Source organism: Barbus barbus, assembly GCF_936440315.1.
Source record: "Barbus barbus genome assembly, chromosome: 29".
Classification (NCBI taxonomy): Eukaryota; Metazoa; Chordata; class Actinopteri; order Cypriniformes; family Cyprinidae; genus Barbus; species Barbus barbus.
Genome location: NC_136757.1, coordinates 13,083,762 through 13,107,382, shown reverse-complemented (window position 1 = coordinate 13,107,382; position 23,621 = coordinate 13,083,762). Strand labels below are relative to the sequence as shown.

The window sequence follows — 23,621 nt, the reverse complement described above, 5'->3', positions numbered from 1 at the left end:
AAAATAAATAAAATAAGTAATAATAATATGTTATTATAAACAAATATGGCAAATATGGCAAAAAAAAAAAAAAACTTCATGGAACATGCTATTATGAACAATATCAATAAAAACAGCATTTTATATGCTTATGCTTTTAAATAAAAATGCATTTAAACAATGTGTGAAGTAAAAAATTAAATAAAATAAAAAATTCAGGATTTAAAATAGTGAACAAAGCAGCATATATTATAAATATACCTATATATGTATCGTTCACTGCTAAAATTCATTGCGACAAGCTCAGTGAAAAAAATTAATCCAAGATGGCGTACAAAGTTAAATGATTATAAATAAACATACATTTAATTCAACACTGAGTCAAAAAATATGAACAACTCTAAAATTGCTTATTTTACCCAATTTTAGTATGTGCTATGCATTGTAATGCTCATTAGGAGTATTGTGGTGTTAGCTTAGCAACATGCTAACACTAAACTAATGAAAACAGGAGTTAAGTTATCGGTGCAGAGTGCGATGTAGTTGCCTATGTAGAACAAATCAATCCATCGGATTTTCATTCTAGATGGAAGGCATAGTAAGCAATAGACTGCAAGGCAGCTGACTGGGTTTTTGAAACAGAACTTATTGTAGATACTATAAGGAGAGTGAATAATGTGTGTGAATCATGAATTATAAAGACAAGACAATATATTGAGTCATTAATACAAATTACAACAAAAAAGGGGAAGAAAAAGACACAGACCAAACAGGATTGGGGAGGTGAGGGGGGAGATTTTAAAGTCCCTCAGACACCCAATTTGTTTGTCCTGAGGATGTGTACTCCCTACCAAACACCTGAGCGCACAGATTAGCAGATAAGACCCTCACATTTGGATCAACAGACACAATTCAGGCATCGCCATGCCAATATTGATTCAGACCCTCCCAGACCCCACGAGTCAAATCAGAGATAATCCACACAGATAACTTCAGAAAAGATCATTATCTGCTTCCAGACTCTCACAGTCCAGTGTAATCGCTAGAAGAATCAGTATTCACGCACCAAGACTGCATGTTTGGTGAGAAGAAATGTCCACCATTGGAATCTTAGAGCAACAGGTACCAGATGACATTCAATACATTTTCACAATTAAGTCAAATGAAATAAACTAAAATTGAAACAATTAAAATTAAATTAAATATTTATTAAGAATAAATATTATACAGATTTTTCTTCCCTGTTAAATAAAAAATTAATGGTTTGTATCTGGCATGCGTTATATCCCAACCTCATTCCCCTGCACATTACAGGCAAAAGTGCCCAAATTCCTCCACGTTCCCTGTTTTCTGACATGATATTTTTCCTGAAGGGTGTCTGCGTCTTGCCTTCCAATTCCTCTCAGAACGCTTGCCGTCGGAGTACGCACTTTCTCTTTGAACAGCTTATGAACAACTTAAAGTGTGACAACATCTTAAAGCTTTCCCCACATGTTGCCAATGATTTCCCGACCACTAAAGACCTTCCCTCAATGCCTCTAACTCTCTGATAAGGATCACATACCCAGAGGAGATTAAAGATGAGTCTAGAGAAGGGAGAGAGGTGTGGGGGAGTGCATGGCTCGATAATCGTCGTACATTTAGCAACACATGCTCTCATCCCCACCTATCCTCTTGTCTGTACTGAACATGCAAGAAAAAAAAAAGACTGTAACGATTTCGGAATGGATTCTTATATCACCACATTTCCATCAAAGGCTCTGTCTAACAGCTGTAAACAATCACTTTGAAGACAGTCAGTCCCCCCAGGCTTCTTCAACCGAGCCCCCCAGGCCTGCGATGTGTTTTGGTCATGTCAATCATGAAGAGAGTTGATGGACACTGCGTCTGGGAGCTACCTGGTTACAGACTACATGGCTTCTATGATCTTTTTTTTTTTTTTTTCATCTGTGACATGGATCTTGTCTCCTGAATGCCAACACAGAAAGAGAGATCCAAAGAAAAGTGAGAGAAAAAAGTTTAGGGCAGCTTCACAGTTTCAGATTAGAAGTGAAAAAAATCCTTTCTGAATGCTGCATATTCTTTGGGGAAAAAAAAATTCTGATATTGTATTTTGTATTTTTGAACATTTGAGAGGTATATACAGTATGTAAAGCAATGTTGTATAACATTTTATATACTATTGTTGCATCTCATTTTGCTTAAAAATGAAGTGTTCTTTCTTCCTGCTCCACAAAATTTAAATAAAGTCGTGACGTATTGTCAAGTATGGTGACCCATACTCGAAATTGGTGCTCTGCCTTTAACCCATCCAAGTGCACACACACAGCAGTGAATAGTGAACAAATCCACACACACACACACACACACACACACCGTGAACACACACCCGGAGCAGTGGGCAGCCATGCTGCGGCGCCCGGGGAGCAATTGGGGGTTCGGTGCCTTGCTCAAGGGCACCTCAGTCGTGGTATTGAGGGTGGAGAGAGCGCTGGACATTCACTCCCCCCACCTACAATCCCTGCCGGCCGGGGGCTCGAACTCGCAACCTTTCGATTACGAGTCCGACTCTCTAACCATTAGGCCACGACTTCCCCAAGTCGTGGGATCTATCTATCTATCTATCTATCTATCTATCTATCTATCTATCTATCTATCTATCTATCTATCTATCTATCTATCTATCTATCTATCTATCTAATCTAAACAGACTTTTTCAAACTTTGAGACAAGCCTTTGTCTAGTTTAAAAAAAACTTTACTTTTCTAGATACAAATTACAGTTGAATTTAATTTTAAAGGCATTTTCCTTAGTTTTTTATAGGACATAATGCTGTCATTAGAATCAGAACTGATATTTTATTTATATAAATCTTTTTTTTTCATCACCCATCATTACGCTAGAATGATTTGCACTGACTGCTGAACTAGGAATCTGATTAAGACACACGCTGTTACACTTTCCACACATACAAATGCTGGTTGCGCTTATATGCTGCTGGTTATACTACAAATTAAGTAAATATGAGCACTAAAAATCAGCATGTGAAACTGAGTACAACTCCAAGCCAATATCATGACTTGGTTGTGAACGACCAACATAGATAAAGTTTCTACTGGTTTAGTGTGCCATAAAATCTTTGCTCTTTAATATTCTTAAAGAATAACTGCAATGCTTCTACCATTTTGGGGGGTGCAGTGATTAAATGCAATTGATCATAACTCAAATGCTTAAACTTTAAACACAGACAAAAAAATGCTGTTTCATTAGACAAATACCATAATCATTAAAGTAAAACTTCTCTTTAATAATCCATGAGGAAATGGGCCTCTATTACTGCTTAGTATCAGCGTTTCTCTTCGGCGTGGAGAGATTACAGTGTGAACTAATGAAGGCAAGTAAAGAGTATCTTCACCACGTTCCCCTGGGCAAGCTCAAGTCAAAGCTAAGAGCTGCTTAATCACCTCCCTCTCTATACTAAATTAGCATAGTAATGGGCTTTAAATTGAGGCTCTTTGTTTTTTAATTAAACTCCCAGCAGGTAAAAGTAAAACACATTAGAGGAGAATGTGCACCTTCATTACTGGCCCAGAGGTGTTTTCCTCCATCAAACAATCTTTGGGCTCTTTTTCTCTTGAGGAACACTGAGGGAAGATCTCAGAAGACACGTTTCATCTCTCACTTTGTCCCCTGTTCGTTTAAAATATCTATCAAATTAGAAGCAAACTGTTTTTGAAATTTGTGGAGTGTTGATGATATGCTTTGTGGCTAACAAATGGCTCGTAAACCGCGGTATGAGTCACCATCACAACAAAGAACGTTGTGTGATCATCTACCTCGCTGTGATGGATCAGCGGATTTGCCTAGACAGGTTCTCCTTTCGGCTATGACACCATTGTCTTGTGCATCTAAGAATGCTGGGAGGTTTTTAGCGCAGGTAGGTGGCTGGCTGGCTTCAGGGATTGTTATTCATATTTGTTTTGCAACAGCTGATTTATTACCCCGCAGAATTCAACACCTGAATTGTTATACGGCATGAACATGAATTCCCACAATCATGAATCTGCCATTTAAGACTATTGAAATGAATGATGAGCTTCACAAAACATCTAATCACCGCAATCAATGCAACGAGGATGCGGATCGATGTTGCTTTATGCTCTGAAGAAATCCCCAATGCAGCTTTACGGCCATCGACATCACAATTTGACTGGTAACTCTCATTATACAATATACTTCATGTTCAATCTGTGTTTTTGAGTATGCTTTAGATCCAAAAACTCGTGTGATGTTTGAGGACTTAAATGAAATCAGTGCCTCAGGGTTCTGTCCAAGTCTTTTGGAAAGTGGTTATGTGACACGTTAAATTTTCTCTTTCTGTTCACAGAAACACATGTTTCGTGCGGCTCCTGACAGGAAAATATTCCATGCGTGGCTGAACACCCTTATTGATCTGACAAACTGAGCTGTATCACAATGTGAGGAGATGTATTCAAAAATACGATGCGTTTTCTACCTGGTTGAGCGGTTAAATTATTCTCAGGCCTGATTATCAAACATGCTTTCTGCTCCGGTGAACTGAAAGACGTAGTAACTTGAGGGGTCATTCGCAGAGGTAGGAGGCACGGCTGAGGGAGAGTATCAGTGTCCAAACATGTCTACACACTTACCTCAATGCCTCTCAGCGAAACATAGGGCCAAGTGCAGCATTCACAGGCTGAGTTAACACAAATCAAGCTGTCTTAACATATTTCTGTGAGAAAATTTGAGCAGAAAAGTCTGTCTACTGGTCACACATATCTGGAGACACAGTATCTCTGATTCAAAACCTAGTCAGTCGCCTTGCTTTCTATACTATCACTGAACCTCATAAATGACTGATTTGGGACACTCTCCACAGGCAACAAGTGTACAATTAGCATGACTCCTAATACATTTATATAATTCATTTATTGTTAGCATGTTGCCAATCTAACACCATATTCTAACTACACAAATATCTATTTTAATTACATGGAACATTAAAATATATATTACCTTATATGTAAATGGCACACGTCTGGATTGAAATCTAAGTTTAGTTACAATCAACATTTTGCCTTGTCTGCCATCTTCATTTTTTTCACCAAGCTTACAGCAATGCATTCTGGGATTGCCTTTTCCACTAATGCAAATACTGCCTTTACCTCATGGAACAGTCTTCACATTCATTATGCCTTGAAATCTGTCTTTTTCAGCAGCACATTAGGTTTTGGAGCAAAGAAATGATGCACTACTCAAAGAAAAAATAAATCTGACCAGGTTACACCAATATATATACGCTGTCCAAAGTTTGAGGTTGGGATGATTTGTTTAGTGCTGTCAAATGATTAATTGCGATTAATCGCATCCAAAATAAAAGTTTTTGTTTACATTTTATATGTATGTGTACTGTGTATATTTATTATGTATATATAAATACACATACATACAGAATATATTTTGAAAATATTTGTTTATACATTTATATATTCATATTCTTATATTTTATATTATAAATAAATATATTTAATATATAAACATAAAATTTTTCTTAAATATATACATGCATGTGTTTGTATTTATATATACATAATACATATACACAGTATACACATATATTATGTAAACAAAAACTTTTATTTTTGATGCGATTAATCACGATTAATCGTTTGACAGCACTCATTTTTTATTGTTTTTGAACAAAAACAATTGCATTTATTTGCTGCGTTTATTTGATCAAAAACAGTAATAATGTCAGTAATATTATGACAGTTTAAAATGTTTTGTATATATTTTAAAATGTATTTTATTTCTGTGATGGCAAAGCTGAATTTTCGCCATCATTACTCCAGTCTTCAGTGTCACATGATCCTTCAGAAATCATTCTAATATGCTGATTTGCTGCTAAATAAATATGATTTCTTATTATTATCATCAATATTGAAAACAGTTCTGCTGCTTAATATTTTTGTGGTGATACTTTTGGATGAATAGATGATATTTTTGGATGAATAGATTTTTGTAATCTTAATGACCCCAAAGTTTTGAACAATATGGGGATAAAGAAAAAAATCAAACAGTTCACAAAAAAAGATTGAAGGATGAGTGTGGAGAGATGGCTGCACTGATATGAAAAGGACAGCAGGGCCGTGAGCGGTGGAGGTTGAGTACACAGCTAAGCCTGGGCATCAGGCAGACAGGTACACAGTGTGTGTTTGGACAGCTGTAGATCTCCAGTGAGCATGTTCAATGCAGAACCACAGCGCCTATGTACAAAGAGATAGTGCTGTGTCTCACAAACCATGAAAGAAAAGGGGGATTGAGTGGGCGTGAGCACGAGGAACCGTATGCAAGATCTGACCCATCTGAATCTGATTTACAAATAAACATAAAATGCTGAGAGTTTGGAGAATCATCAGTTGCTTCATTATAATGCCGATTACAAGTTTAGATCAAACAGCATTCAAATCCCTTCTGAAAACAAAAATAAAGATTAAACCAGTTTAAGGTGGTCTGTTTTGATGGTTTAAGATGAGGATTTGAGCACCTTTTACCTGGTTAGGTTAAACACTTTTAGCTCTCTGTTAATAAAAAATGACACTAGTCAGTCTTAAATGGTTTAAGCTGGACTGAAATCTAGTATTTAGCTAATTTAACTGGTTGACCAGCTGGTTTCCTAGCCTGGATAGTTAAAAACATGCTCAAAACATCAATAAAGACCAGCCTAATGAGTTTGGCCAGGCCAGGAGACCATCCTATACATCTTAAAGCCAACAAACCAGCTTTTTAGAGGTCTCTTTTAGCAGGAGAAAAGACGAGATTCATAGATATAAAGATCAGTGAATTTCCCCTTTTTAGCATCTCCCAAACTCTTTGTCATTGTGCTACAGCGTGTTCCCTGGTAAAAGAGGCAGAAGTGCGTGAGTTACGGGCAGAGCTCTGCAGACTGCTCTGCTTCTCATCACAGCGTTCTGCTCTGTAACTTAAGCCTGCAGTAATGCTCATCTCCTCTCTGGCCCCGTTGGAGACCTGACATCTTTACAGCACATGCACTGCAAATGAGAGAGCATCTGAAAGAGAGAGAGAGGGGAAAGCGAGGACTCTTGAATCAACTCTATTTTGAAAAAAGTCTAAGAGTAAAAGAAAACACTCAAATGAAGCAAATGAGAAAAAAATGGAAGGAACAAAAGAAAAATGACAGAGATTTTGTAAAGCAAACAGACAAAGGGCTCCCTGTAAAGTTTTCTGTACCTGTTTAATAATACTAATAACTCAGTGGTTCACCCTTCCAAGCCACTTTAAATGAGGTCTAACAGGCCTTCTTGCTGCGCAGGCCACTGCAGACAATCTGCTTGCAGTGGGACTAATAACTCTCAGATGGCATAACGTATGCTATGAGCCATAACTTCCCATAGATAGCCTAATGAAAGGAATACTGGTCAGACCAAATCCTTGGCATTAGCGTCAGTGGATGACATGCCTTTGGAAGAAGACAATGTTAGACCACCATATAATTATGACACCTAAACGACAGACATATGGTACAATATTCAAAAAAGATAATAATAATAATAATTTATATATTATTTTAAAGCAATATATTTTTCAATATTATTTAAAAAATAAATGATACATGTTATCTATAATACATAATTTCTATCTATCTATCTATCTATCTATCTATCTATCTATCTATCTATCTATCTATCTATCTATCTATCTATCTATCTATCTATCGATATAGATACTATAATATAACATACAGTACATTACAATATAAAGGGTACTAAGGTGAAACAGTAATATAGTGTGTAGTATATATATATATATATACATTTATATAACATTGAAGATAAACCTCTCTCATGCTATTTGTAACTCTAAGAATGAAGATACATTTTTCTCATGTTATTTGTATGTTAAGTTTTCTTTTTTTTTATATATATATTTTTGCTATGTCACGCCATAGGACACAGTCCAATTTTTATTTGCCATCTACCCATAAATGTATGTATGTATGTATACATATATTAATAGTATTAATGATATATACAGTGTGATATAGTAATGAAAATATAGTAATATAAAGTAGTAATTTATAATACATAAACAACTACGTTTCAGTAAGAAATCCAATAAAAAAAATGTATTACCATATTTTCCGAATATGTAGCATTTAAGTATGTCAAAGTACCACTTGATAACATGAATTGGTGCACAGATCTGATTCACTGATCTAGTGTACCGTTCCCATCCGTTCCTAAGACACACTTGAGAAGGAAAACAATGAGCGGAATTCTTCAGCGCTGAAGTGGTTAAAAAGCAACATTTGGAGTAGAGGGCTTCATAATTACTATTGACCCTGGAGGGCCTTCTTCTGAGAAATAAAACAAACAGTAATATAAGGTGTTCTGAAGCGAGGGCTCTGCAAATATGCAAAGGCGGGATATGGTGGAGAACGTCACGCGTTGGCTCCTTTTCAGGGCAGCCTAATCTGTGGGCCTACACAATATTAAGATAGCTTTGGAGCCACTTGTGACCCAGCTGTTCACTAATGAAAAATTCCTTAGCTCCATACAGAGGCTGGAGAAGCTTGTCTGCTAACACACCCCAACCCCCTTTTCCGCCATGGAGAACCGTGCCTTGTCCATCTTGTGGAGTTTACCCGGAATGAATAAATAGTGGATTACCAAAAGCAGAGTCTGGAAAGATGCTTGTGCGCATATGTGTGTCCTCCCCTCCCTTCTCTCCGACCCCCTAACTCCCGAAAAAGTGAAAAAGAAGAGTGTTTACCTTTGTTTTAATTAGCAGGAATGACCCTGTCATTATTTGGATGCTAGTGTGTTGAGGTGGGGGGTCTGTTTACGCGACTTAGTTTAAGCTTGGAATCAAGAGAATGCGTGGTGACATGGGCTTAGTCGATGTGGAGATGAACGCGGACTCGTTTGTTTGCACTGTCACTTATTTCTTTATTCCTATAGATTCCCTCTCTTGTTTCAAATGGGGGAAATTCTCCACACCCACTAAATCAACTTTGACTCTGAAAAGGAATATCACTGTTTATTTCTTTATTACGTGCCCTTTTTAATAATAATAAAAACACTTTAATTGGGTGTTCGTGTTTTGAATGGTAAATTGGTCAAGCTTACGGAATCTTATTCTCTGTATTAAACTAACAATTAGCTGAAAAACTTACCTGTATGGCGTTTTCTCTTCTGTGGAATGCAAAAAAAGATATATCGAAGAAAGTCTGTTTTTGCCCTTGAAATTAAAATCCAAAAGTTCAGTGATGTTTTTGGACCCCATTGACTTTACTACTATAAAATCTTTCAGAATGTATATTCCACAGAAGAAAGAAAGTCATACAAGTTTAGAACTACATGATGGTGAGTAAATTCATTTTTGGAAGGACTATCTCTTTAAGAGACAAGATGCTGAAACCAAGCTTTCCATGGCTTCCACTTTGATTTAAGTTTGAATTTATCCAATGTGACAAGACAAAATCATTGGTAGATTTATCTTCAGCTTTGTTCTTTACAACTGATGTTCAATAGACATAATACATCTTAATGTAACTGTAATATTACATGTGCTTTACAGTCTCAACATAGTAAAGGACTGTAAGGAAAAAGAAGAATAAAATGAAAGAATATATGACTATAAAAGTCAATACAGTCCCCATTCCCCATTCTTTACCTCTATAATGACACCTCTTCTTAGCGAGATATATTTCAGTCGACTTGACAAGAGCATTCCAAACTTGTGTACCCCCTTCCCTGGCTGTCTTGTCACTTTCTGGCTGCGATGTGGCGAATGCACATTTAATAGACCTGTTTAAAGTCAGTAGCTAGCTGTGAAACGGCAGGCTCTGCAGAGTTATAAAGTCAACAGCTGCTTTCTTGACCCCATGAAAAGCTGCTGAAGAGGCCCATGTCAGTTCACGGGGCAATGGGAGAGATAGGAGCAAAGGAGGAACACACGATTTACTATCATCTATACTTTGTTCTGTTCTGTAGGTGAATGTAGTACTAGGTTTTTAGGTAACACTTTAGAATAGGGAACATATATTCACTATTAACTGAGTTTTCCCTGAACAAGCTTATTAATAGTTAGTAAGGTAGTTGTTAAGTTTAGGTATGGGGTAGGATTAAGGGATCTAAAATATGATCATGCAGAATAAGGCATTAATATGTGCTTTGTAAGTACTAATATTAACAGCCAATATACTAGTAATAATATGCATGCTATTAAGCAGCAAGTTAATAGTGAGAATTGGTCCTTAAAATAAAGTGTTAACGGTTTTCAAGATTGAATCTAGATTTTATCATTAGAACTACTAACAAAACTGCTTAAATAAGCCTAACCTAGTTTGCTGGCCTTTAAAATAAATATCTAAATAAAATAAACAAATAAATAAATGGGGGAAAGGTCTATATATTTATTTAGATATAATGTACATTTGATTTTTTTTGTAAGTTTTCTCATTTTAAAAGTATTTAATTAATTATTTTATTCAACAAGAGTGCATTAAATGAATCAAAAGTGACTGCAAAAACAATTATAATGTTACAAAAAAATTATATTTCAAATAAATGTTGTTTTTATTAATCAAATAATTCTGAAAAAATGTATTATGGTCTCCATAAAAAAAACTACTATTTTTAACATTGATCATAATAATCTATTTTTCTTGTAGACTGAAGTAATGATAACATTTGAAATATATTAAAACCGAAAACACTTATTTTAAATTATTTTATTAAATTGTGTATATAAACTGGAAAATCAGCGGGTTATATTGTAGCCATTTAGGTTTGGGTTAGTTAGCAGTTCATTACCATAAAAACCTGTTAAACCTTTATATTGTACTCTTCCACTAACAGCTCCCTAGCTAATACAATGATGCTGTAAATGTTGCCCAGTTTCTACAACTCAACACAAGAGGCCAAAATGCCTCGAGAATTTAACCTGAGAGTAACACTCTTAAAAGAATCTGGTTAGAGATTGTTTTGTACAGAGCCTTGTTGCCATGGCTTCACTAGCAGACTTGCTAACATTAAAGCCACCGGTGATGAATGAGGAAAAGAAGCTTAGTGCGCAAGAAAGAGCCGGGAGGGTACTGGGAGAGCACACATCCTCCATGATGGATATGTTAGCCGTAGCGGGCACATATTAACTAAGCCAATGTCTGGGCGGCTGATGGCGACAAGTACATGCTAAGACCAGCTGCTACCAGAGGGCAAAGTTCATGAGGAGATCCTGGTCTTGGTGCATTGCTGGGTTTCACTATGGGAACACACTATGGATATTCGGTGGTGGACGAAAGAAAATAAAGCTCTTGGTTATCGGTTTAACCGCGTCATGCTTCCTCGGTGCTGGTAAAGAATGCTACATTTGAGGGGGAAGTGCAGGAGAAAATGAAAAACAAACAAGGTTTTTTTTTGTTGACAGGATGTTTCGAGACCCAAAGGCTGGAGGATTACCAGCCAGATTAACATAGAGAAACTATATTTGAATTTGTGCTCAGCAGGGCCCTTCAGAAAGCTCAATTCCAGATTAGGAGGTGTTATGCTGAAAAGCGTCTTTCATTGTGGGGCCGAGTTACACTAGCCAAACAAATATGTCTGTAGAGTGTGTGGCTGGCATAAAATGCGTAGATGTCACCATGGCAACCATGGAAAAAGTGAGAGCACGGCGGAGCGAAGAGCGATGATGGAATGCGGGAAAAAGACACAAACACACACCAGAGACCATCCGAGACCACCAGTGAACAAAGGATGTTTTTCCGCTGTTGCCTTTGTTGCATTTTGAAGATGGTCTTTGCTGTTCTTCTAACTCATGTGATAAACATATATACTGTACATGAGACTGGGGCTAGCTGTCACGTGGAGATGATATCACAAGGGCTATACAGTACATATAGGGTTTTGAGTCAAAAGACCAAGGACAAAAAAACCCACATACAAATATGTAGAAATTGATTAGAAAAAAAGCCCTTGTTATGAAAACAGTGGCTCTCATTCACTAAGCACAAATTTGTACATGTAATCTGCATATAAACGTTTTCATGAACAAATCATGATTCATTAAAACTTTCGTACTAAAATTTATTCTAAATTTAAGAAAAAAAAGGAAACAATTGAAAGCACATGTACCCAAAAATCACACTCTGGTCTTAACAATCAATCAATCAATCAATCAATCAATCAATCAATCAATCAATCAATCAATCAATCAAGCCGTATGTCTGTCTGTCTATCCATCTACATACATGAATTAGGTGGAACGTTTTCATGAGAAGTTCAAATGTGCTTGTAAATACGAATAATCTACGCAATTATTAGTGAATGAGACCCAATGTATAAATTGCAATTTCTGCTGGCAAAAAACAATATTTTTGCATGTTGTCTTTTTGGCTTAATAATGTGATGATAATAATAATGTGACAACTTACCTCACTTAGTGTAACAACATGCCCTATTGTATTTAATAAACTTTAATCTTTGTTTTAGGTGATAATGTTGAAAATGTATGGATAATGGCTGTTTTGTAGCTTTGAATATAAGGCACATGTCTATACACAAATTAACTTTCAAAAATAAACGGATCATGAAAAATATTCAGAGGAGGAAACAATATGCAAAAGCACTCAGACTCTGAGACCAAAAAAACGTGGAGCAAATCTGCCTAAAATAATGGGCCAAATTTACACTCAAAAAAGTCTGTAAAATTACCCAGAAAACGGCAGCTGCTTCAAAAAGTGGCTCTCTGAAATATGTAAGAATTAAATATTTATGCCTTCACAAAATAAAGGTTCTTTATTGGAATTGATCATTCCATGAAGAACCTTTAGCATCTATGAAACCTTTCCAATACACAAAAGTGTAAAAAAGGTTCTTCACACAAAAAAAAAGAAGAAAAAAAAAGCTCTTTGAAGAACCGTTCACTGAAAAATTTGCATATAGAGCATCACTGTAAAAAAAAACAAAAAAACTTTAGAACCTTGATTATTTTTTCAGGTATACTATTTCAGTCTTATTTTTTTGACAATGCCACATATAATAAAACATTTTTAGTTTTAGTGTTTATAAAATACAAAAACCACAGATGTTCATTACAGTGCAGGTTTTTAAAAGTGAGTGAAACACTTTTCAGGGTCTGGATACTTTTGTGAAGGACTGTATCTGTAAAACAGCAGGTGTGTGCGATAAAAGGCGTCCAACAATTGTTTCGACCGGCCAGGATAATGTCCAGAAAGGAGGAGTCGGTCTCCTCTCCGCTCTCTTTGCCCTGAATCTGGGCCAGTTGGTGAGGCTCCAGTCGTGACGGGGAGCTGGCTGGGTTTGAAAGCCCATCCTTAAGCTGCAGAGGACAGGGTCAGATGTGGAGATGCCCCTGAACTCCTCTGGTATGTGAGGGAGAAAGCAGGAAGAGCACAGTGGTAAAGGATCCACCATGGACGCAGAGCAGGGCAAGAGGCAACAGCAGGTCTTCACGCTGAAAGATCAGCATGCTTTAACACCGCACTTCTCTTTCTCTCTGATGAACAAGTATTTCTTTAACGCCAAAACATTTTGATGGGCTGATATAGATAAGTTCTCCTTCCTTTCAAAAAAAAAAAAAACGAGTAATGTCACCATATTCCATTCATCTGAAATCAAGCAGAACAATACTTCTGAAGGCCATCATGCATGGCCTTTTGTTTGGAAAGAGCCAGGCCTTCAGATCTTTGTTAAAGAAATTCCACATGGCTGGCACAGGCAGGATGAAATGAAAGCCCCTGCTGGCACAGACTGGCGCTGGTGCGTGGGCACCGGGCTATCACATGTCCCATGGGACAAGGCACGTGCCAAACCGACAGACTTCCCCTCCAATCAGCCACTTACCAAAGGCTCTCCATTTCAGCCCACAAAGCCCCTCCAAACACACACATACACTCGCACACAAATTCGCATACACAGATGGAGTTGGCCGCAGCTGACTGAATTACAGTTACAAATGCAATTGGAGAAGACTTTCCAGTTTGATTCAGAAAGAATTTCCCTGCTGCTAAACTCACTCCTCATGTTCTACTCTCCTATATGTGTTCTGATGCAGTGGTAGACTGTTAACATGATGTGTGTATGTATGTAAATATATGGTAACTGAAATGCCAAATTTAGGCACATTGTGTCTGTAAAATTTACCGGAAAAACAGAAGCTGCTACAAAATGTGGCTTTATGTGGCTCCAATATTAAAATGTATGAAATAAATATTTATACCAATTCCAGTCTTATTTTTGTGTCACATTATATTTTTGCACCTGATTTCATTTGTTAGAAATGATCATTCATAACACAATTTTGACAATAAAACATTTTTTTTTAATAAATAAAACACCTAAGGCAAATACATTTTTAGTAACTCTCTTGCTTAACTTGAATATAAGAGACAAAATGTAGTGATGCACCAATATTATTATACACTGTGTGTGTGTGTGTGTGTGTGCGCGAATATACCAACAAGACAATGATTATTTTAACCAAGAAATAGCTGATGTAAAAACATTATTTTGTCTAAATAAATTAACACTCAAACCAAAAATGAGCCTTTTTGAATGTTAAAAAGTGAATTTAGGCATTACATCATTATAATGACTAGTATGAAAAATTATAACAGTTACAAAGATTAATATTGTGCTTTTAAATATTTGATTTAGGTGTGCATTAGATGATGTGCAAAGGTAATCTAAATGTTCAAAAAAAAAGGAAATGGGGAAAAATACAAAACAAAAAAAGAAACATCTTGATTACCTTTTGTTCACCATTGATATCTGTTGACCAAAATTTAATTTACCATTTAATTAAAATACATTTCAATAATAGACTAACATTCCCACATCTGATTGTCACTCATCATTACATTTCTACCCAGTCGAATTCCTCAGTGCTCTGATCCCACATGAGATCATTGCGTCATTGTGGCAACAAAACAACACATCAATATTGGTTGAGAAGGGTTAATACAAAAATTCCTTTTCATCTCAGAGGTAGAGCATGAACCCAACACATCATAATGTCTAGACATTACACCATAAATTCTAAAGCAGAAAAACAACAGGCTGAAGAGAACAATAAATTAATTGTAGAAGATTTTGCTTGCTTAAACACGTCCAGTGTATCTGATCTGGAGGGATGTTTTATCTCTGTCATCGCATTGGGGATTTTATTTTTTTCACCCATACATCTAACATTACTATGAATCTATTCTAGTCTTCTCTACCCTGTGTGTTCAACTATGTATATTGCCTCAAGTGATCTGGCAGTGAAAGTGACAGACAGGGGCGGACTGGCCATCGGGAGCACCGGGAGAATTATATTCAGGATGTAGCTATTGTTGTACCAATTTTGACATTTAGGTAAGATAAATGTAATACCTAATGTAATACTTATTTTTTTCTGAAATAAAGTATACTATGTGCAAACAAATTATAATAAGGTGGTTGTTTTGCAACAAGGTGGAGATGTGTTGATGAAAAAAATGAGTGAAAAAAGTAAACACACATAAGGGACAGAGAGATGTCAGGGAAAATGAAGAGACTAAAAACGGAAATGGAAGTTCAAGTGATAACCTTGAATTATTCTGCATGGCCTCAGCCTAGGGATTCAAACTTTTTTATGTGATGATGATGATGGTCATAAAAAAATAGTTGTCCGTGGTTTCAAATTTTGTTGTGAGTTTATGGGATGGCCTGGATGAGTGTGAGATTTCCCGGCCTGAAATTTTGTCCCATTCCGCCCCTGGTGACAGGAAACCCTCCATCTGAATATGGGAATTTCTATGTCAGCCTTTATATAACAGTTCAGAGATTCATTATTATGTTATCTGAAATAACAATTACAACTCCTAACGCAACTCCAAAACACATGTTGATCCGAGCACAGCTGAGTTCCAGCAGCTGTCTGAAGCACAGCTCACGTAAGCCCACAGGAGAGGCGGCTCCGTCACCTCCCTACACAGTGCGAATGCTTGTGTTGATCAGATATGCGTCTCTTATATTGTTACACGCAGACAACACACTCCCTTTAACAAACGCCTGCTCTCCCTTCGGCGGAGGGAGTGTGTGCGTATTCATGAGCCAATTTGACACCCTTTGACTTTGGCAGTGTGCATGGTGTATTCATGGGGTGATTTTACACAGTATTGGCCTGTTTTGTCCACATCGGCATGGACTATTGTTTACTCACGTAGCCTGTCGAAAAGCAGCTGCTTCTATAATGCAAAGCCAGCACTTTATGCCACACAGTGACTAATGGCTGGCAGTGAAAATGACTGGCACACACAAACACACAGCAAGAATTCAAAGATACAATGATTTTTAAAATACTATAATTTTTTTTTTTAAATTCATGTTGGTATAGTTCAATAGTTAATTATAATTGTTATTGTTTAATTATAAAGTTGATGAAATTACTCAACCTCTAAAAATTACTCAAAAAAATATCATGTTTTTTTTTTTTTTTAAATAATATCTATTTATATATATACAACTATTATTTCATAAATATCAGAAACTCACTGAATTTGACACAGTCATAAGGATCAGCATGGATTTTTTTTAAATGATATTATATTGTGTTTGTTTGTTTATTCATTTTTCAGTGAAGTTCAAACAAAAGATTGTCAAAATAATCAATACAATTAAGGCTTTTTGGTTATTAAAGCAGGACAGTTATATAACACCCTGACAATTTTGACTAAATACCATAAATAAATAAATAAATAAATCAAATAAAGAACTATTATTTCATAAATATCAGAACTATATATATATATATATATATATCACAACATATTATTTCATAAATATCAGAAACTCACTGAACTCGGCACACAGTCATAAGGATCTACAGGGATTTTCTCTGATATTATATTGAGATTTATTTATTTATTCAGTGAATAAAAAAAATGAAAAAAAATATAGGTCAAATATAGAATTTCTCTGATATTACATTGTGTTTGTTTGCTTGTTTATTTATTTTGCAGTGAAGGGAAAAAATACAGGTATTTCAAACAAAAAAATGCAAGATTATGTCAAAATACTTAATAAAGTTAAGGCTGTTTTAGTTATAATAGCAGGACAGTTATGTATCACCGTGACAATTTTGAATTTATGCCACAAAAAAAAATAATAATAATAATTAAAACTACATTAAATTAAAACATTAAAAAAATTATTTAAAAAAGAAAGACATTAAATTAAATTTAGAAATGAAAAACATGCTTATCATAAAGTAAACATTCAAATAATTTCAAATGCATTTTTGTATAAATTAACATTTAGGACAAAAAAACGATGAACACGTCATTGACCCACAAAACAAAACCAGAAAAAGTGGCAAAGGAAACAAAGAAATACAGCAGAACACACAGTATTTGAGTGAAACTACAGGACACCAGCAAGTCAAGACGTCAGATGTGTGATTGATATTTCTAACATGTCCCACCAACCCTGAGCTGGTCTCTGGTGTCCCTCGCCCCCGCTGAGGCTTTTCGGTACCCAATGACCCGAGGGCTGTCATCAACCTCCAACCCTTGTCGAATGACAGCGCCTCCGGGCCCCGTCCAAACCCCCGACCCCTCTCCCCTTCCTCCAGGTGTCTGTCAGTGGGGTCCCCTGCTCCGTGACAGTGCCGTCACCCGTCCTCTGAAAGCCCTCCCCCTGTGCAGTGTCTCCCCGGCCCTCAGGCCAGCCTTTGATATGACCTGCCTCGGTGTCATTGTGTGAGGGCCGCTTGAATAAGCCTATTATTTCAACTCAATTTAGTGTGAGTAAACTCTGAATGATGAGGCTATCCCTCACACGCTCATTCTTACCCTCCACCCCTCCTCTCTCGCTCTCTCAGGCTGACCGTAGCGCTATAATACACACAGACGACAAATCGCCTCTCTTATTCTGCTCTCTATCTTTCTCTCCATAGTCTCGCTCCAGGATTCAAGCTCAAAGTGGAGGACAAGAGCCATTTGTGGACACAAAAGTGTGTAACCAAATGCTTGTTTTGAAGAGGCAAGACTACAATTACCTGTAAACAATACAAAATAGGGATACTTATGTATGTAGTATTTGGTGTGACGAGTAAAACTGAAGTAATTGGTTGTAAAGTAGGAAGTTTAACCAAAAAAAAAAAAAAAAAAAATATGTTAAGATTAATAAATTTTGTGCCATTTCAAAACCTCTAGAACATTTTTTCTTCAGAAGAATTTATAAAGAAGAATATTTTAAAATATCTTACTATGACAGAAATTATTTTGGTTTATCTATCCCTTTAATGGGATACACAGTTAATATATGGGAAAGTTAGTTTTCAAAAAAAAAAAATAGATAGATAGTAAACACATAAAAATGCTGTTTAACCTGTTAATGTTTACCTCAGTGTAAAGACGCGAACCCCCGAACTGTGATAAACACGAGGCCCAAATCCTAACAGCATAAATGTGCTGTCTGATTCATTTTATAAAGAAAAGTTTCAATTTAAAGACTGTTAAAGAGCCTTTATTTGCAAAAGGATGCAGTAGTATGTCTTAATTACAGTGAATTAGAGGCTCGCTTTAAGTGGCGGCCGTTTGTACTGTAAGTCTATGGAGTGTGTGTGTGTGTGTGTGTGTGTGTAGTAACGTGATTACCGGCTATGTGCTTTATCTTGGGCCGAAAGAGGCTGACACAGTGCTAGAAACTAATGTGATAAACGCCAACGCTATCAGGGCTCCACTCACGGATCTTAAAGCTAACTGTTTATGACAAGCTAATAACGTGGCATGCAAAAGTCAGGGCCGTAAATTGGTTAGTTAGGAGCATGATGGATGAGGGCTAGCCTAACTTTATTTCCAATAGTGCCGCTTGATTTCCAGACCTGCGGATAATGAATTTGATTTAATTAGCCTGTCCCTCATCTAATTAAGAAGGTAAAAAATCTGACCCCGATTGTAGTCGCAGCACACTCTGCAAAACCAACACAACATGTACTCTCTCTGGCAAGAGAAAGTTTTGAATGACTGTACTGGCCAGACATATTTCTTTCTGATGATTGGCAGTATCTGAACCCTTGGGCAAAAATTCTCTCTTTTGCTTGACTGCACTGTTTATTTCATTAGGCACACATAATGGCAGGGACTTTTCTTTGGTGGTTCTCATGCTATGTGGTAAAAGTGAGCTCTTTTTTAGGACATTTCTTGAGAAGATCTGACACAATATCCAGTACAGGTAGTTTTTTTTTTCTTTCTAGCAGCTTCCAAGACATTCTGATGCTGTGTTTTGCAGATGTATGTGGTTAGGACAACAACAAAAGTGATAAAAACCCACATTAAATCAAGGTTATGCCCTATTAGTATAATAGTAGCCTGTGCAAAGTATCAATATAGTAGTGCCAAATACAAACTCAGCTAATTTTTTATTTATTATTATAATTATTACATATTTTTTTCTGAGAGTTTAAGCAAAATGGTTCAACTTAAACCAGATAAAATACAGGCTCAAGGCTATGAAAAAACTGACATCAAATTAAAAATCAATTAAAACCCATTAGTAATTTTCAAGAAATTCATATTTTTTCATATTTTTTTTAAATCAAATGCAAACAGCACATGATGCCGATAAAAAAAAAAAAAATCTTATTAATCAGAAATATTCATGGGTCTTGAAAATTTTTTAAGCATCATTAATCAATGCATCTGGTCACAATTTCATTATTGATTAGTTGGACGTATGCTGTAGCATGGAGAACATCAGTAATGTCATTTATAATATTAATCACATATACTATATATATATATACTACATATAAACTACAACTACAAGTAGTACCTAAACTTGCAATCAATCAATCTCAAATTCTATAGCAAACACTTAAGCTGACAACGATTAATGGGTTCCACGACTATAGGAACTGTGGGGACCTGTCGTTTTACCGTTTGTTTGTTTTTTATTTCTGTGAAATTATTTCCAGTCATGCTGAACCCCTCAAATTTTCTTCGCGTTGTCTACCAATTATTAAAAAAAAACTGTACTACAAGAATTCATAGTGTAAGTCCAACTAACCCTCATCTAATGTCATGACATTTTGGCACTGTTGGTCCACAAAAAGAAAAAAACCTATAGTCCACTGGTCTTTACCTGAAGTTAGCTCGGCAGCTTTGTAAATCTAATTACCTCCAATGCACACTTCAGTTTATCTCTTTGCAGGTCATTATCTAAATTGACGACATATCATTAGAGTACTCGGTTGTGAAGTGCCCCTTTGTGTCAGTGAACGTGCGAATGTTGCATGCGTGTCGATGTGTGAGTGTGTTTACGTTTGCTCTATCTCTTAATAGGGCCCAAAGGGAGGGTGTAGTTTGGTAATTAATCCTCTGTAGGCCATACAGGAACGGCTTCGTAACTGTTTTAAAGACGGCAAGCATAGAGCTGAACACGGCCTTTATGCAGTGAACGCAAACGCGGCTATCAGGAGACACAGAATAGCCTCTTGATGCCTGGCTTGTGAGAAGCATACATTAAGCGGTATTCTGAGGGAAAGCAGCTCAGACTGTAGTCGGCACACTCATTACAACGTTCAAGAAAAAGACGTGATTGATGCCAAACATTCATGCTCAGGTGTCTTGAAAGAGTAACAGAAGATAAAGCAGCTGAATGACTGAGCAATCTTCTTTCATTCAAATTAGCATAAAATATTAAAATCTTGTTAATAAAAAATAAATAATGATCATAAAGAAAATTAATTTCATTAAAATGAGAAAAGACCGGATGTCAGTCTTTAAAAAAAACAAAACAAAAAAAAACAGTTTAATTCTACAGAGTGGGTCGCCCCATGATGGGTGCCGCCATTTTTAAATCACATGATCAGTGATGTCATGCAGTCGACAAGTTACTACTAATTTGTTTAACATAAAAAATAAAAACAGAGTGCAAGATTTTGAATAAATGCAAGGCATCAAGTACTGAGCATGAACACACAATAGTCACTGCTGTCGCACCACAAAATAATTGCAAAGTGGCCAGTACACTACATACATCCAGGCCAGTAGGTGTCAGTATGAAATCTAAAACCGTTGCTACTACTGGGATAAATCTGATTCAGTTAAACACAAGCAAAACCTTGTGTGCATTATTAAATAGTGTAAAACATTATATTATTAGTATTATTAGTGAACTATTAAAATAGTATTATTAGATAGGACATACAGCGCTGTTGCGCTACAGGCGTCCCGATTTCGAATCCCGACTTGAGGATGTTTCCCAATCCTCCACACCTCTCTCCCTCACCTTGTTTCCAGTCAGCTCTGATCTGTCCTATCATAAGAAAATCAAAAATGCCAAAATTAAATATTTAAAAAAGTATTATGAGTGAACTGTAAACATAATCAATATATACTGTATACATATTTATATATATTTTTTTACAGTTTACAGTCCTATAATGATTATAATAAAACAGGAGTGCACTTATCAATGATTACTGCCAAATCATATTGCCAAACCAGTATGATACAGTTTGTGACTAGTGGTGAAATAATACATTTAAAATAAAATAAAATAGCCTCAATTAAAAAAGAGCTACATTTAGTCAGAAACCCAACGCAGCTTGGTTGAATTGTCATACATGGAAATACATAATAAACGATGCAACATAACTGTAATATCACAGATCAACTCTGAAATGGACAAAATACCAGAAAACCACATATATAATAATTCAGAGAGAAAAAACCTGAAACATCTGATCGCTACCCAGCCTCGCTTTTTACAAACCCTGGATATGGGAGCAAAATTATTGCTGTCCTCTGAGCCAACTGGCCCAAATGACTCAGTATATCATGTAGAGAGATAAAGGCTTCATGTCAGTCCCACTCTTAAAAAACAAACCACTATGGTGTTGGCTCTCCACAGCATTCCCACTTTGAGGTTGTTTTCGCTCCTTGCCTTATGTAACCCCATGCCAAGCAACCCTACGGGAACTACGGCATGAACTACAGCTACTGCTGCTACAATACGATCAGGCTTGGCTGGGATTTGTACACCGTCATTCAGGAATTTCTGAGTGATTCGTGTCCTGAGCCATTAGATTTAATTTCACCGGAGGAACGCTTGCAAAAGGTCCTCGTCTACCGGTTTTGTGAGGGACACACACGGATGCCCGTCACCACCGGTGTGTTTATTGGAAACATAATCACAAGGATGAAACGCGGAAGGAGAGCGGCCTTCGTGTCCACAGAGAGGTCCGTGCGCAATAACACTCTCGCCTGACAGATAGACAGCTAGATTAGAGGAAGTGACAGGCAAACAGACAGAGATCAAGCCGTATTCCCCTTGCCCGTCATCTGGCTATGCTTTTCTCAGGTCAGTAAAGCTAATTTAATTCCCTCGGTCCTCCACCAAAAGGCAAGTGCCACTCAGGAGAAGCGACGGAGGTGAGAGTGGGAAGGATGGAGAGAGAGAGAGAGGGCACTGAATAATTATGAATCAAGGGAGCTTAACCTTCTGGGGAGTTAATTTGAAGAGTGGCAGTGATGGGTAGTTTGAGTGTGTGTGTGTGTGTGTGTGTGTGTGTGAAAGAGAGAGAGAGAGAGGGAGAGAAAGAGACAGCTTATTTCCCAGGGGTGTCCCTATAGCCTTTTGTGTGAGTATGAAGAGATCAGAGCGCAGAGCAATATTATATCTGTTAGCAACCATATGACGAGCTGACCCCGGCAACCTGCCCTGGCGACCGCACCTGCCATCATCATGGCTAATTTGTTAAACAAATCAATAGCGCTCTATTGGCCCTTTCACACCCGCCGCTCTCTCTTCCCTGCCTGATTTCATCCCTCTGTTCTGGCCAATATAGTTTTGAGTGCCAGTCAGTCTGTCAAGACCAATCCACAGGTTCAGTTTCACGGAAATACAAAAACCACATTTGGCTCGCTGTAACTTGTTTAAAGCAAATCTTTGTAGCATTTTCAAACACCATATTTACAGACAATAAAAGTTGAGGGCACAAAATATGCCTCTCATAACCAGAACAAAGCAAATTAGATAAAACTAATCTGTAAAAATATAATGGTACATTTACAGGATATTTCTGGCTACTAATTGCAGTATTTCATTGCAATTTACAACTAAAATTTTTTTTCACAATTAAATGACTACTCTAAATGGAAATGACTTATCATGAATCACTGATTAACTGTGACTATTTACTATAATAATGACTTAAAACAAAACTATTTACATTACACTAAATAATAAAACTACTAAAAAGCACTACTTTGTTATTACAGAAAAGGACCTAACAGGCACTGATTTCACAGAAAACTTGTAACTAGATTCTGCTGTTTTTGTAAGAAATTGCCTTTCATTTTTTAAACATTGGCTATAAACGCTGCCATCAAGGATTTCAAACACCAATTTTTTCATTAATGCACACTGGCTGAACACTGTTATTGAAGTAATGAATACCCACGTTTTCTAAAAAGACATTAAAATATTGCCTATATCCAGAGTTTGTTATGATTTCATGAGAAATGTTCTAAATATTAAGAAGGTTAATAATTTTGCAGGCTGGCTTTTCATAACCTAATAATAATAGAGTCAAAATTAATTTACTTT

The 23,621-nt window shown here is 36.5% G+C and overlaps 1 protein-coding gene across 2 annotated transcripts in view; it reads right to left on the bottom strand.

Annotated features, from left to right (window-relative positions):
• Positions 1-23,621, bottom strand: part of LOC306849028 (LIM homeobox transcription factor 1-beta) — a 69,513-nt gene that overhangs the window by 15,548 nt on the left and 30,344 nt on the right. The window lies entirely within an intron of this gene.